At 42.9% G+C, this 14,887-nt stretch overlaps 1 protein-coding gene across 1 annotated transcript in view; it reads right to left on the minus strand.

The window, feature by feature from the left end:
* Positions 1-14,887, minus strand: part of MSN (moesin) — a 65,032-nt gene that overhangs the window by 24,022 nt on the left and 26,123 nt on the right. The window lies entirely within an intron of this gene.

A 14,887-nucleotide genomic window follows, 5' to 3' on the forward strand; every position in this document is an offset into this window, starting at 1 on the left:
TGCAAATCAGCATACTATCAAGAGGAAGCAACTGTTGATTGTACTTCTTCCAGGAAGCCTTCCCCACCTATATCAGCCAGCTGTAAACCCACACCATTCTCCTCCCACCTCTGATCCACAGCCTGAATTATCTATAGCACTGGTCTTTGCAGACGCAAGTTAAGGGCAAGATAAAGAACACTGGGTTCCAAGCCTAGCACTGTACCTGGCTCAATATACTGGCTTATCTCCTTCCTGGGCCTTAGTTCACCTCATCTGTACAACAGTAGTAATGCAAGGAAAGAAGTCAATTACACTAAGTGATGACCATTTCAGTTCTACTGTCTATGGTTCTATATACTGACTTGCATTGTTAGTACCTCCTGAATTATTGGTCTCCCTAAGAAGAAAAGTGGAAAGGGGCCTCAGCAAAGGTAGTTGTTCATTGCACAGAAGTGTTACCAAAGCCAAGTCAGCAGAGGGATAAGGGACAGGAACAGGCACTGATGAAAACAACAGGTAGTTACATACATGATTTTATAGGCACTGGAATAAAGTACCTTCCACTTTTATGAGTAGATCCCCCATCTCAGGTCAATGATAGCTGAAGTTTCATCAGTAGAGATTTTTTACTTTGGCTGAAAATTTGGTAGTGATGGTAATATTAGTAGCAATATGCAGTAGTTTTCACGTATGGAAACTTGGTACTCACAAGGCAATTCGTGTGCACTAGCCCATTTAATATAAACAATCACTTTGTGAGGTAGATAATGTTATCTCCATATTGAATAAATAATAAAGATAAAGAAATAAATGTTATCTAAAGTCCTATCACTAGGATGTAGGGAAGACAGGGTTTGAATTCTGATCTAAATCCAAACCTCATAATTTAAACTGATACATTAAGCCCTTCATACATCAAAGTACAAAATATCTCCCATGAAAATAAATGATGGATTAATTCTTTAAATTATAGGACATTTTGCTTAAGTAATCTATATGGTACAGCCACAAGATGGTTTGTTATAAGGTCATATAAAATATTCTGAAAACTATTTCATTCCCAAGTAAAATAGTTCAGTAACATTAAGTAAGGAAGGGAAAGCAACAAGAGTGCATGAGCTCAATGCCATAAAAAGTATGCACAGAGAGGGGCGCCTGGGTGGCGCAGTCGGTTAAGCGTCCGACTTCAGCCAGGTCACGATCTCGCAGTCCGTGAGTTCGAGCCCTGCGTCAGGCTCTGGGCTGATGGCTCGGAGCCTGGAGCCTGTTTCCGATTCTGTGTCTCCCTCTCTCTCTGCCCCTCCCCTGTTCATGCTCTGTCTCTCTCTGTCCCAAAAATAAATAAAAATGTTGAAAAAAAATTTTAAAGAAAGTATGCACAGAGAGATAATAATTGGAATCATGCCTAAGTGTTAGTCAGGCTTGGTTTTAGGGTGGTGATGAGTGTGTTCCCTCTTCTTTAAATTAAAAAAAAAAAAGACCCACTAATCCACATTTTCTAAGATGCTTACATACTACTTGTACTATTGGGTGGGAGACTAAAAATAGAATTATCAAAAATGCAAATCCCCATGGAGTGGGTAAGACATTAAGTCTTATCAGTCTTTGACACCTCTGGGTCTTTCCTGACCATAAGGGTCAGTTAGCGGGGAAGAGGGGGTCAAACAGCCATTTTGCCAGCTAAACAATTCTGATGAGGACCAGGCCTGGGGAAGTCAGGGAGTCAGGGAGGAAATCTATTTCAAGATTGACAATGGGACAGGAAAGGCCCTGAAGGCAGGAACAAGTAAGGCAAGTTACCCCAGTGGGAGACAACAGGCAAGATTAGCCACCTTGACTTGGTGTTATCCTAGGCTTCCTGCCAATCCAGTGACCTCTGTAGAATGGGCCCTCATAAGATAGGGATAATGAAGCCCAATGGGCTAGAATATGGCTTCAACATCTAGCCTCAAATCACCCTTGAAGTGGGTCAAGGGAGACTTCAAATCACCAATGACTTGAGGAGATAGGACAGGGTGAAAAAGAGACAGTGGGCCTTTTAGTAAACTGGACTTCATTATCACCTCAAGGTTTCTGTCTTACTTAGATTTACTTCCCAATACCAAAGACTCAGTAGGTACTCAAAGGATGTTGGTTAAATGAGCACTTCTAAGCATGGGGATATAAGGTCACCTTTTTACTGTGCCATGGACCCTTCTGGCAGTCTGGTAAAGTCTATGGACCCCTTTTTGGAATTTTTATAAATACGTGAAATAAAGTGATATAAGTAAACCAATTATATTGAAATAGTTATAAAAATATGTGCTTTTTATGATATTAAGTAAATGTCTAGCACCGTATCTTATTAGTTATTTCTACTGTAATTTCAACATTGTGTTGAGCATAGTGATACTTTGAGAAATCTACAATAACTAGAGAATTGAGTAATGTATAGAGCTGTCAAATTATTATGTTGTACACCTGAAACTAACATTGTATATCAACTATACTTCAATAATAAATTTTTAAATAAATAAAATAAAAAAGTAAACATCACCAAAAAATTGTGATATAAAACTTTAGTAGATTTCTACTAGTGACAAAGTCACAGGTACTGCCATTATTACCACTTCCTTTTTTTTTTTTTGGCCTGTATTCATAATTGAAGGAGGAGCTAAATCTCAATGAGAGATCAGTAAAAACAAATATATAATTTTTCCCAATCCAAGTTCATGGATCGTTCTCACTTCAGATTATATCCATGGACCCTCATGGAGGCCTAAGGATTCAGGGTCAAAGAGCTTCCTATAATTTATTTCAATTCACCCAATATCAATGGAACACAATATTTAAGGAACTATAGTTAGAGTAGAGCTATCGGACCAGTCCCTGATCCCAAGCCACTTATTGAATAATAAGAAAACTATAATATACAAGGAATACAAAGAAGACCATGAGAAATGCCATAGCAGAACAAAAGAAACTTTTTGTGGAAATAAGGAACCACAGTTCAAAGTGATATTTGCACTGGTCCCTGAGAATAAACTTCATTTTAAAAGAAGGGATACTGCAGGAGTTGGGGGTAAGAACACCCAAATGTCTCAGGTAGAGAAATCAATATGTGCAATGGCCCAGAATGAGACAGGGATGGAGATGGTTCATTAAGACCTGCAAACATGCAGGTCTACTCCAGTGTGAATGAGGCCTGCATAGTGAAAAACAGGCAGGGAGGCCTAAAAGGTAGGCAGAGGGCCTTGAAGGCTATGCTAGAAAGCTGGGCCTTATCCTGTTAGCAGTAGCCAGAGAGCCTTGAAATTCTGAGCAGAGTGGGGCAGAATCAGAATAGGGCTTTTTGGAAGAAAGTGCCCAGGGAGGAAACTGACAAAAGAGGTGGGACTCCAGGGAAACATTCCACAGCCTAAGATTTCCCTTTAATTTCCACTATTGGGAAGGACTTCAGAAGAAATAAGCCAGTGGCAATCACAGATCATGTCAATCACAGGCCATGTCAATGTAGTATCTTCAGGGCCTAGCTCATAGGCCCAAATATTTAAGTCAAATATTTGTTAAATAAATGTTTCTTGAATAAAATCAACTAGTAGATGGTAATGCAAGCTGGTGCAGCCACTCTGGAAAACAGTATGGAGGTTCCTCAAAAAAGTAAAAATAGAACTACCCTACAACCCAGCAATTGCACTACTAGGCATTTATCCATGGGATACAGGTGTGCTGTTTCAAAGGGACACATGCACCCCCATGTTTATAGCATCATTATCAACAATAGCCAAAGTATGGAAAGAGCCCAAATGTCCATCGATGGATGAATGGATAAAGAAGAAGTGGTATATATACATATATACGATGAAGTATTAGTCGGCAATCAAAAAGAATGAAATCTTGCCATTTGCAATTATGTGGATGGAACTGGAGGGTATTATGCTAAGTGAAATTAGTCAGTCAGAGAAAGACAAAAATCATATGACTTCACTCATGAGGACTGTAAGAGACAAAACAGATGAACATAAGGGAAGGGAAACAAAAATAACATAAAAACAAGGAGGGGACAAAACTTCTGTTTTGAGACTCATAAATATGGAGAACAAACTGAGGGTTACTGGAAGGGTTGTGGAAGGGGGGCGGGGCTAAATGGGTAAGGGGCATTAAGGAATCTACCCCTGAAATCATTGTTGCACTATATGCTAACTAATTTGGATGTAAATTTTAAAAAATTAAAATTAAAATTAAAAAAAAAGAAGTAAGGCAAGCTAAAAAAAATCAACTAGTAGAAAAGTCTGGGTTAAGAATACGCATGTCACACAGGCTAGTGTTGTCCATGCTTCCTTCCTCCTAAATAGACCATCACCCCAGAACAAGGGCTCTCCTAAAATCCAAAGATGTCCAGCTGAAACCAAACTGGAACCTACTTCTCCAGAAACCCTGCTCAGAGTTTCTGCCATTTCCACAGTGGCTGTTTCTTCAGGGAATATAGCCTGATATCTCTTGAACTTCACTGTGAAGACAAATACTCTTAGGTTTAAAATAATTAGAAAGGAAAGCAAACAAAAGGGAACTTCTATTCTTGCCACCACTTAACTCAGAAGAAAATGTGAGTCATGATGACAAGAGTCATAGGTCTGGTACTCTCCTGTTTTCTGCATGTTGGAGTTAGGGGCAAATAAGGATAAAAATATAGCTGAGGCCTTAAGGTTATAGGTAGAGTAGGATTCTTGATCAAAGAAGATCCCTTGTTCTCTGGAACCCTAGGGTGTAAGATGAACTGCAGGATCAGACCCACTTCCACACAGTGGATGCTCACAGGGCCCACTGGATGCTCACCCTAGCTTCACTGAAGGCTCACCCACTGTCTTCCTTTTAGGCATGACATCTGCAATTTCAATGAGAAGAGGGTGGTCTAGTTTGGGAGGCAAGAACCTGAAAATAAAACCTCCAAAGTCAGCAGAAAGTTCCCAGAAAGCCCCTCAGCTTGGCAAGAGTGGAGGAACTGGCCTATGTAGGGTAGCATTTCATACTTATAGAATTAAATCCCTTCCAAACCCTGTCCCTGCAGATCTAGGCACAGGCTGAGGTCAAAGATTGGGTCTCTGGAGACCACTAAGGCTTTAGGGAACAAAAAAAGTCTGAGTGTGGTAGGGATGGTATCACCCTCTCATATACACTAGCCCTCCCACCTCTAGCCCAAGAACAATAAATACACTGTTATTTATTGAACAACAATTGAACACGGACACTTCCCACACCAATGCTCTTCATTGGACACTAACAAACTTATCTCAGTGGTCTGCCAACCAAAGTCCTCAACAAACTGGGATCTCCAGTTGGCTGGCCTAGAAAATGAAAATAACCAGGCCAGATGCTACCTTGGCTGTAGCAGCTGGGGTACTTTGGACTCTGGGACTGGTCAGCTTCAAAGAAGGGACTGGCCCTCTCTTTTCCTAGAGCTAAGAACATACAGGTGAGCAATAGCCAGACCACAGCAAGGAGATCAGGACAATGTTTCCCATCACTTGCCCCATATCACTGAGCTACAAGATGGCCCTTCCTGGAGAGAAGTTTGGAGGAGACAGGGGAGAAAGCAGAGAAAGAGTCAAATAACAACAAATAATTTCCCTGAAGCATGGACATGTAAGCCAGAAAGAATTAAAATTACTGGTCCCACTTCATGGATGACGAAACTGAAGTACATAGAAGCACGTGACAGACAGATGGAAATGAATGCTTACTGAATACCAAATATGTGCCAAGCCCTTTCACCCATAGTCTCACTTAACATCACTGAAACCAAATTTAGTCAGCTCTAAGTGGGGGGAGACTGGTCTTCTAGACATTCCCGGAGCTCCTATCATGACTCCACCTACCTCTCTGGTCATGCTGATTTCACTGTTGCCTTCAGACACTGCCTTGACAACTATTTTGGCCAAGGCCCAAACACTCTGGCATTGAAAGCCTGAGCACATCTGGGAAGCAGTCCTTGGGAAGGCCCCCTCGCAGGGGCAGAGCTTGCAAGTCAGCCCAGTTGGGTCTGAGCTCAATACCTCACCCCCACCTGCCACCTCCCCATTCTCCTCAAAAGTCCACATGCTCCATCCTTCCAGTGGAACTGCTGGTATGAAGAAGACAAAGGCAAGTCAGGGAGGGGGACAAAGGCAGGACAAGCCTTACCAGGGCAACTCCAAAAATTTAGTCTCTCCCCTGGACAAAGAACAGTCACCAGAGTGTTACTTAAACTACCTAATCTCCATTATTTAGGCTCCAGCACCCACCATTTACTGCTGCCAGAACTGAGGCAAGGGCAGGGCAGGGCAGGGCAGGGCAAAGCCTGGTCTGTCTTGCCTCTTGGGATGACAGCACTGCCTCAAGCATCTGTTTTCCATAAGGGGAAAAACAAGGGTTGCTTTGAATCTCCAGCCTAGGAGGCATTCTCCATCTCCCCCTCCTCCTCCTCCACTGACTCACTCACTTCCCAGCAACTCAGCCATTTCCCTATTGACTTAGACATTGTACCTGGAACAGTTAGTTATCTGTTCTGACCTCTTCCTCCCCATCTCCATACCCTTAACACATCCAGAAAGACCTGCCTGGGGTTAACCCTTCCTATGCCTGTGTCTTTTTTTCCAGTAGTTTCTAGAAGGGAGAGCCACATCCAACCCCACGGACACCCATATCTTAATGGGTCAGCAGTAGTTCTTCAATAACTCCAATTGCTTCAAATGCCATGGGAGACAAGGCTCCCCTTTTACTTGCTTTGGCCCAGTCCTGCCCTCCAAAAGTTCCCCAAGAAGCATTGGGAGACAAGGGCATGTTGGAAATGGGGTGTTATTCCCCCAGTCACCATATATTTGGAGAAGTAACCTCCACATGTAACTAATCTCTCTTAGCAATGAGAACATAGCTAACTTGTCACTATGGGAATGAGAGTTCAGAGCAGAGCCTAAAGCTGAAAAGGTCAGGAACTGTAAGGCTACCTTACCAAGCTGTAGCTTCCCCATTAACCCAGGCTTAATTACATCAACCTCAGGCTGAGGCAGAGTCCCCCCCCACCCCCCACCCAACACATGAAAGTCAGGAAGGAAACTAGCTCCTCCCTATTTGCACTTATCTCCAGGAGTTACTCGCAAATTCAGCTCAGCCAAACCATATTCCAGAATAAAACAACACATACTTCTCTACCCCCACCCCAGTTCATCTCTTCTTAGCTACAGGGGCTGCCCACTAGCTCCTTACCATAGCCTCTTTACAATTCCTCAAGATTTCAATCCTAGAATCTCATCTGGCTCCTCCAGAATAACATCCTTATGAACTTCTCATCCCTCTTCTTCAAGAGAACAAACAGTTCAGAATCCTAAACTGTCAGAGCTGAAAGGAACCTTAGAGACAATTTGATTCAAATTTTGCAACATACAGCTGGGGAAGCTGAGGTCCAGGAAAGGAGAGACACTGTCCCGGAGTCATGCAGCTGTTAGGCAGAATGAGATCAGGGATTGAAAACCTGGCTCTTGATCCACTGGCTATTTAATAAACTATAGAACCACCCTGACTCTTAGAAACAGTAGACACCTCAAGTGAACCACTGCTGAAAGGCTATGTGGAGGAGGCTGGACCACCTTGCCTCCGTGAAAAACTCCAAGCTGGCATGGCTTGGAAGTCTAGGTTTCAACAGAAGGCAGGCCTAACTTTCAGGCTCTGAGACATTCATCAACACTCATTCTAGGGAGACTAAACCTTTCATAACACATCATACAAGAAAATTCAAAGATCCCTTGTTTCTAAGATAGCTTCTTTTGCACAAACTTGGATAGCAATTCATTGGGAAGTTCCATGATAAAAGACACAGGCAAGAACCAAGCTGGAGGTTGGTAGGGAGAGGGTGAGATGCAGTAGGGAACGAGGCAGGGAATTTGAGGAACAGATTTATATCTAAGTAGCCAAGAAGAACAGATTCTTTAATTCTCATAAAACTTTGATGCTACTGAAACAAAAGGGGACAGGATCCATCATTAATAAAGTAAGTCTTATAAATGGGCAAAGCCCCTCTCTGGGGCTACACCCAGCTGGACTTCATTCTCTCACATCAGTTTCCTGCTTGACCCAGTTTCCTGCCTACAAGTTTCACAAGAATGTAGACTGGAAGCACAGACCAAAATTTGCAGCTGCCTCGAGATGCCAGGCACCAGAGCACCAGATAAGGGCTTTACTTTCTCTGCTCAGAAACACACCCCTGCAACCTCCAGCATCACAGCTCTGAAGCACACTGGAGATGATCCAAGCCTCAGCTTGAGTTCTATCCAATGCTCATGGGATTTCTGTCCTGTCTTGTACTTCTGGGTGTTAAAAATTGCTGAAGCTAGAATCAGTTAACTCTGCAGCTGCAGGAGGGGGCTTCCATGCCAAGTCAAAAAGTTGTTTTTAACCCCAGAGCTAGGCTAGGGTCAGCTTCCTGCCTGCCAACCTTACTGGTAAGTCAACAGCTAAACCCATATCTAGGTAACCCACAAAATTAGAGTCCTCATCCCAGAAATAATTATCTCAGCTTTAGATGAGTGGAGCATGGTATATTAGAAAAAAAAAAAGCTCTTAGAGGAGTGGAGCATGGCATAATAGAAAAAAGCTCTGGAGCTTTTTTGACCTTCCTTTTCGTGAAACTCACTTTCCTAATCTAAAAAAAAATAGGTCTAATAATAACAACTTCACAACAGGGTTATTGGGAGCTTTAAGTTAAAATAATAGACATGGAAATACATAGCACATCATAAGTAGAATGTGAGGACTCCTAACCCCCCCCCTTTTTTAGTCATAGTATTACAAATACCCTACCTCTCAGGAATGATTTAAAATGAAAATGTGTTCAACTGTAGAGATCTTGGGGCTACCCAAGGAGATCTCTAGAGAGCCCTTCTAGCATAAAGGACTATCACTTTGGGAACAAACTCTAAAATGTGATTAGATTTCTAGTTGGTTATACAATATGAAGCCATGCACATCAGGTAGACATACACATATCCTTACATGCATTATTATAAATGCTTTCTCTCTTGGAAGGATGGGGATTTTCCCCAAGAGGCAGTGCTCTGAAGGGAGGTAGAACACAACAGAGCATGTATGCTACTTTTTCCTTTTCAGAGACTGCCTGATCTTTCCTAATCTTGGCTCTGCCTTGCCATTTTCTCCAATCACATTTCACCATAATACACAAACCTCCACCCCATAAACAAAACTCGCTGGGACCTCCAAATCACAAACTGGGCTGAAAACTGGCTCATCAGAATCACCTGGGGAAAATTTTTTTTTTTTTAAATACAGATTCCCTAAACCCACTCACAGATTTACTATATAAGAAGAAGAACCTGGATATCTGAAGTTAGGAGCTTTAGATAATTCTAAGGCCCAGCCATATTTGGGAACTTCTGGCATGGAATACGGTTCCCTGAACCAACCAGCCTCTCATGGGCTGGTGTATTATGGCTAGAGTGATGCTTGAAGGAAGAGAAACACAACAAGTAAAAAACAAAAAACAAAAAACAAACAAAAAACTATGGAGACATTTAGGCTGGGCCTGGTGAACGGCTCTCCAGAGTTGAATGCAGCCCACCTCCCCTAATGATGAGAGATGAAATCAGTCCTGCCACTGCCTCCAAACCCCTCTGCAACCTGGTCTCCCTATTTGTAAAATAGAGCAGGGATTATCCTTGGCCCTCGCTACCTAGTATCATCACTCCCCACCACCACAAACATTATTGTGCACTAAAACAATGTCCCTGTTGTAGAAAGAACATAACTTTGTATTCTGAAAACCTAAGTGCAAGATCCAACTCTACCAATAATCCATGAGCTCTTGATCTTTCCACCTGTAAAATGGGCATAATTATGACAACCTGGCAGAATGTTATGCAGTACTAATGTGGTGTTTCCCAAACTTAATTGATCATAAGAATCATTTGAAGCACTAATTTAAAACTCAGATTTCTAGACCCCACTCCAAACTTACTGAAATAGACTCTCCAGAGGAGGATCTTGGGAATTAGTCATTTTGGCCCCAGCTGATTCTTTTCCCTAGGAAATTTAAAGAACCATCACCTGGCACAGACACTGTTGAGAGGAGATTGAGGATTAGATCAGAGAGGTCTGGTCTTCCAAACTGCTGTCTGGCTGAAATATCCTTATGACAGGGACCTTGAGGTTAGGACCCAGAAGAGCAGGCTCTGCAGGCAGTAGAGGGAGGAGACTTTGGAATTCCAAACAGAAAGCTAAATGCTTTCTGGAATGAACAAATATTCAGGTCATTGTCCAGAGCTTTCCACCATCCTACCATCTAGTTAAGAATCAGACAGTGGGAGGAAATAGTCAATGCAGATACCTCACCAGCCAAAACACATGGATCAAAATGTTCTAACTACAGTCCTAATCAAAGCCTTCTTGAGTTCTCTTTCCCTTAAACACTCTATATTCACTCTTCCCCAGGAGAGCTTTCAGGCAAGGAGCAGACCTTAAATAATATTTTCCCGTTCTTAGATGTTCTGAGAACTTGGAAGAACAGAAGAGATATGGTGAGGGGGTCCTACATTTGCATAGAGATGTGAGAAGGTGGGGGACGTGAGAATGAGAGTCTAAGATAGATGTCATTAATAATGGTGCACTGGAACCAGCTTACACTAGACCTGATCATGTGCATCTCTTTACAATTCCTCCCTCAAGGACCTCATATTGGTACCTTGGAATCAGCCATGGTGAGAGTATTTACACCACAGGGATCACTAAACAGTATAAATCTTGACTTCACCAGGAAATTTGATTTTAAATATTTACCAGTACATTATACACATGTGAAGTAAGCATATTTAGCCCCATTTTACAAATGAAGAAACAAAGTCCCAATGAAGGGAAACAACTGCTGTCTTCAAGCTGCATCACCATAGCCAAGAACTAGTCTAGCAACAAATTCCTGGCTCTACCTACCAGCACCCTAAGGAAGCAGGAAAGCCTTCTTGTCAGCAAAAAGGTGGCTGACCCAAAAGGCTCCTCCATCATCTAAAGGCCAAACAAGGACACCTAAATATGCCTGGTGCCAAGGAAAGCTGTGGGTAAAGACCCAAGACTGAGATGTGAAAGCAACAAGAAACAGTCCCATCACTACCAGAGGAGAGAGACTGGAATAAGGCAGGAAATGGGTTAGCAAGCCCCAGTGGAAACTGCAGCACATTCTAAGAGTCTCTTCACAAATATCCAACAGTGTGGTCTCTGGCAGGGGGCCCTGGGACACTGCAATTTTCTAGACTTCTTGAATCCTCAGTTTCCCTACAAGTAAAATGGGAATAATAATGCCTACTTCACAGGATTGTTGTGAGGACAACCATCATCTCCTTTACTTATAGGAAAGAAACTTGCTTGACATTTAGCATGTATTAAATGTATGTATTAAATTAAATTTGATAAATTTTAATTCTTTTTCTCCTGCAACCTCATTATTCAATCCGGATTCTTCCAGGGTGCCTGGTTCACCTTAACAATAATAATCCCATCCCACATACACAGTGCCTTACAGCTTAAAAGACACTTGTTCATATGCATTCTTTCACTGAATTCAACTCTATATGAAAGTCAGGGCATAGACAAGCCCCATTTTACAGCAGGGAGAAATGGAAGCTCAGTGAAGTAAACAGCAATTTGCTCAAGTGTGAAGGAGAGAGGACTAGAACCCAGGTGTCCCCAGCTACTAGTACACTGTTTTTTACCCTTACAAGTTTATCTTATTCAAGGTTACAAGAGAGTCCAATGGCTTACTTATTGCCATTTAATTCATCCAAGAAATCTAGTGGCCTCTGGCCTCTGGCCTCTGGCTCTGTCTCAGATTGCTACGAGAGGAACTGTCCATGAGATGGGAGAAAATCAAGGCAGCAATGGAGTAGGAACAGTCTTCTTGTGGTAGAGGATACTACACCATTATCTAGGAGAAACCAGCTAAGAACAGTGGGCCAGAAATTGGTTCTGGGTCTGTCCCAGTAACCTTGGGATAATCCCTTACCCCTCTAGGTAGAGTGTCCCAAACTGTACTGCATAAGTCTTGCTCAGTGGTTTTCAATTTTATTTTATTTTTAGCAGCTTCTTGCCTCTTCACACTTCCAGATAGAAAACCACATGAAACTTCAAAATTTGAAGTACATAAAAGTAGAACTTTTCTAGCTAAAGGGGGACTGCAGCTTCCCAGGCAGTTCAACCAAATACAAACCACTGGACTACCACCTTAGGGAAAGTGAGAGAGCTCCAGGTATAACTTTCTAGAATTTTACTCAACTCTGCCACTATTTTTATAGGACTTCAAAGACTCTCTTGGCCTCAGTTTCCCCATCTAAGGTAGCTGGACCAATTGGCCTCTAAAGGCCCTTTTAGCATTGGGATTCAGGAAAAGAAAGCCCATCAATCCCCATGGTGACGAACTGTGAAGAGAGACCAACAAAAGCAAAGCCCCATCCCTTTGCCCTGGAAAGCCCCTCCACCTCTGGTGACTGTGAACTCTTCAATTAGTTCCTCAAGCACTGGGTAAATGGCAACAGGGCGGGTGGACAGACAGGCAGGAAGGCATGCACCCCACCCTCCCTTGCACAGGAAGCTAGCTACATCCTCTTTTCCCCACCCCAGGCAGCACATCTCCAAAGGTCCCCAAAAGAAGTAGTGGGGGCAGGGAGAAGAAGAGGATGAGGTTTGAAAGGAAACTGAACATGCAAATCGCCACAGTGTGCTAGGGAGCCATCTGGGGGGAGAGGAGTGACTAGGGCCCTGGGAAAGAGCAACAAAGCAGGCCCATTCTCTACTGGGGCCCAGCTTCCCCAACAAAACTATGCCAAAATGGTATATGGCTGCAAGAGTTACAAGGCAAACGTAGGCCCACCCACTCCTTACCAACTGAGTTTCTCCAGCCTGAAGAGTTGGGCCTCATTCATAGGCTATTACAGTTATTTCTTATAGTAAGAACACAGATGTGTATGCATAACTATACACATAAGTACACATAAGTGAACCCTTAAGAATACAGGGGCTCTTCCTGCCTCTCAGAGCCAAGGAGGCAGGTACCAACCCGCATGGCCACACCACCAGCCCACTTTCCTGTGCCCTCCCCAAACCCTGTAACTGGGGCCCAGCCTTCCCCACATCCTGTTCTCAGAGAACACGTGGCTGCCTGGGGAAAGATAATGTCATTACCACACTTCCCCTCCCTGGAGGAGGCTTTGGTTGACTGGGGAGGGAACTGGAGTTCTTTGCCTGATCAGGCTGAGTAATCTGCAGTAAATCTCCCAGTTTTACAGACAGGGACTGGAAGGGTGACAAGTTAACACTGAAAGCACCTTCCACATTACAGGATCCATGCTAGAGACAGATGGTGATGATCCAAAGTACTTCTGGAAAAATGAATTTTCTGGAAAAACACAAATTGGCAACTTTTCCTACATTTGGAAACTAGAATACAACATGCTAATGCTATTCCTTGATTAATGAGCTAGGAGATGCAAAAATACAATAAACTTATTTTTCAAAAAGTCTCCCAAACATTACTCAAGTCACTATACCTGGGTTTTAGATGTATCAACATTTCTGCTAAAGCAGCTTGATCTGCTGGCAATCTTAATGGGCCTAGAGTGGCTTTGGCCACTAGGAAAAAGAAAATGACTGCAGACCCATAAGAAAGAGCTCCCCAAACACACTCAAAGGAAGGGATGGAAAGAGGGTACCAGAGCCCGAACCCACTAATTGTTCAATTTTCCTTCACTCCTCTCTGATCAGCTGACTCCCTGGCTCACCCTTGTCTTCACTTCCCAGACTATAAGTAGCAAAGAATGTGGCTGAACATTCCATCTGAATATTCAGGGAGAACCTCCTCATTCATCAGCATGAAGTCAGGAGGCTTCACCATTAACAGAACTGCCTTACTAAGTGCAGACCTTCAGTGCAACATGATCCTTGTCCAGGCTTGTATGAGGGACCTTGGCTGACCGCCCCTAAGCAGGATGTCCTCAGTCCCACCCAGCCTGCTACTTACCCACACCTAATCTCACAGCCCAATCTGACTCTTGTCCCTATCAAGGAACAAGGTTTATCACATAGACCTTAAGAAAATACCGACTTCTCAGAACCTGCCTCCAGTGGATGTGCTGAAGGCTGAAGAGTAGTGTCATACCTGCCCTAGGTATCTCTGTTTGTTGCCATAGCTTATAGTCTTCATTTTTGTCATGGTCATCTTCCTGGAAGCAGAGGTATAAAGAGCCCAAATAATGCCCTTAAGCTCTATGGATCTGATTGTTTTGGAAAAGTTGCAGAGCAGGGGTGATCAGTAAGAGAACAGGGACATGACATCCATCTTATTAGTTTTGGTCCCTATGTAGATTGATATAACTTCTCTAAAAGCTGGCTTTGTATTTTTTTTTTCAGTTAATAAAGCCACATCTTGCCTTTCAAACTACAAGCTCAGCTATCAAATTACTGAGACTGGTAAAAACTGTTTAACTTATTTGGCCAACACTAGGGTTTTTAGCACCCTTCCACCACAAACATGCAACCTTTGTAGCCCCTAATGCTGAAGTGAGCGGGCACGAAACCACTCACCCTACACACACACACACACACACACACACACACACACGAGTTCTTTGGGTAGAGTAAGAAGTCCCCTTCCCCACTACCCTAATTTTGGTCTAGTTTGTTCAGATAGCAGCAGCAGGAAAGAGGCCTATCAGAACCTATACAGTAACTACCCAGCAGCCCCCCTAATGGCCCAGGCAATAGACCTTATTCCATAATCCAAAGTAAACCTTAAAATTGTACCTACAATGCTAGTAAGTGTTAGAAAAGCAAATAAGGCCACCTCTTACCTACCTTAGGTGTTTTAGAAAGGATCTGCACTCCTGATACAGTCACATAG

Source organism: Lynx rufus, unplaced genomic scaffold (assembly GCF_022079265.1).
Source record: "Lynx rufus isolate CCGP_SWC_20201006 ecotype Redwood Valley unplaced genomic scaffold, mLynRuf1.p SCAF_30, whole genome shotgun sequence".
NCBI lineage: Eukaryota > Metazoa > Chordata > Mammalia > Carnivora > Felidae > Lynx > Lynx rufus.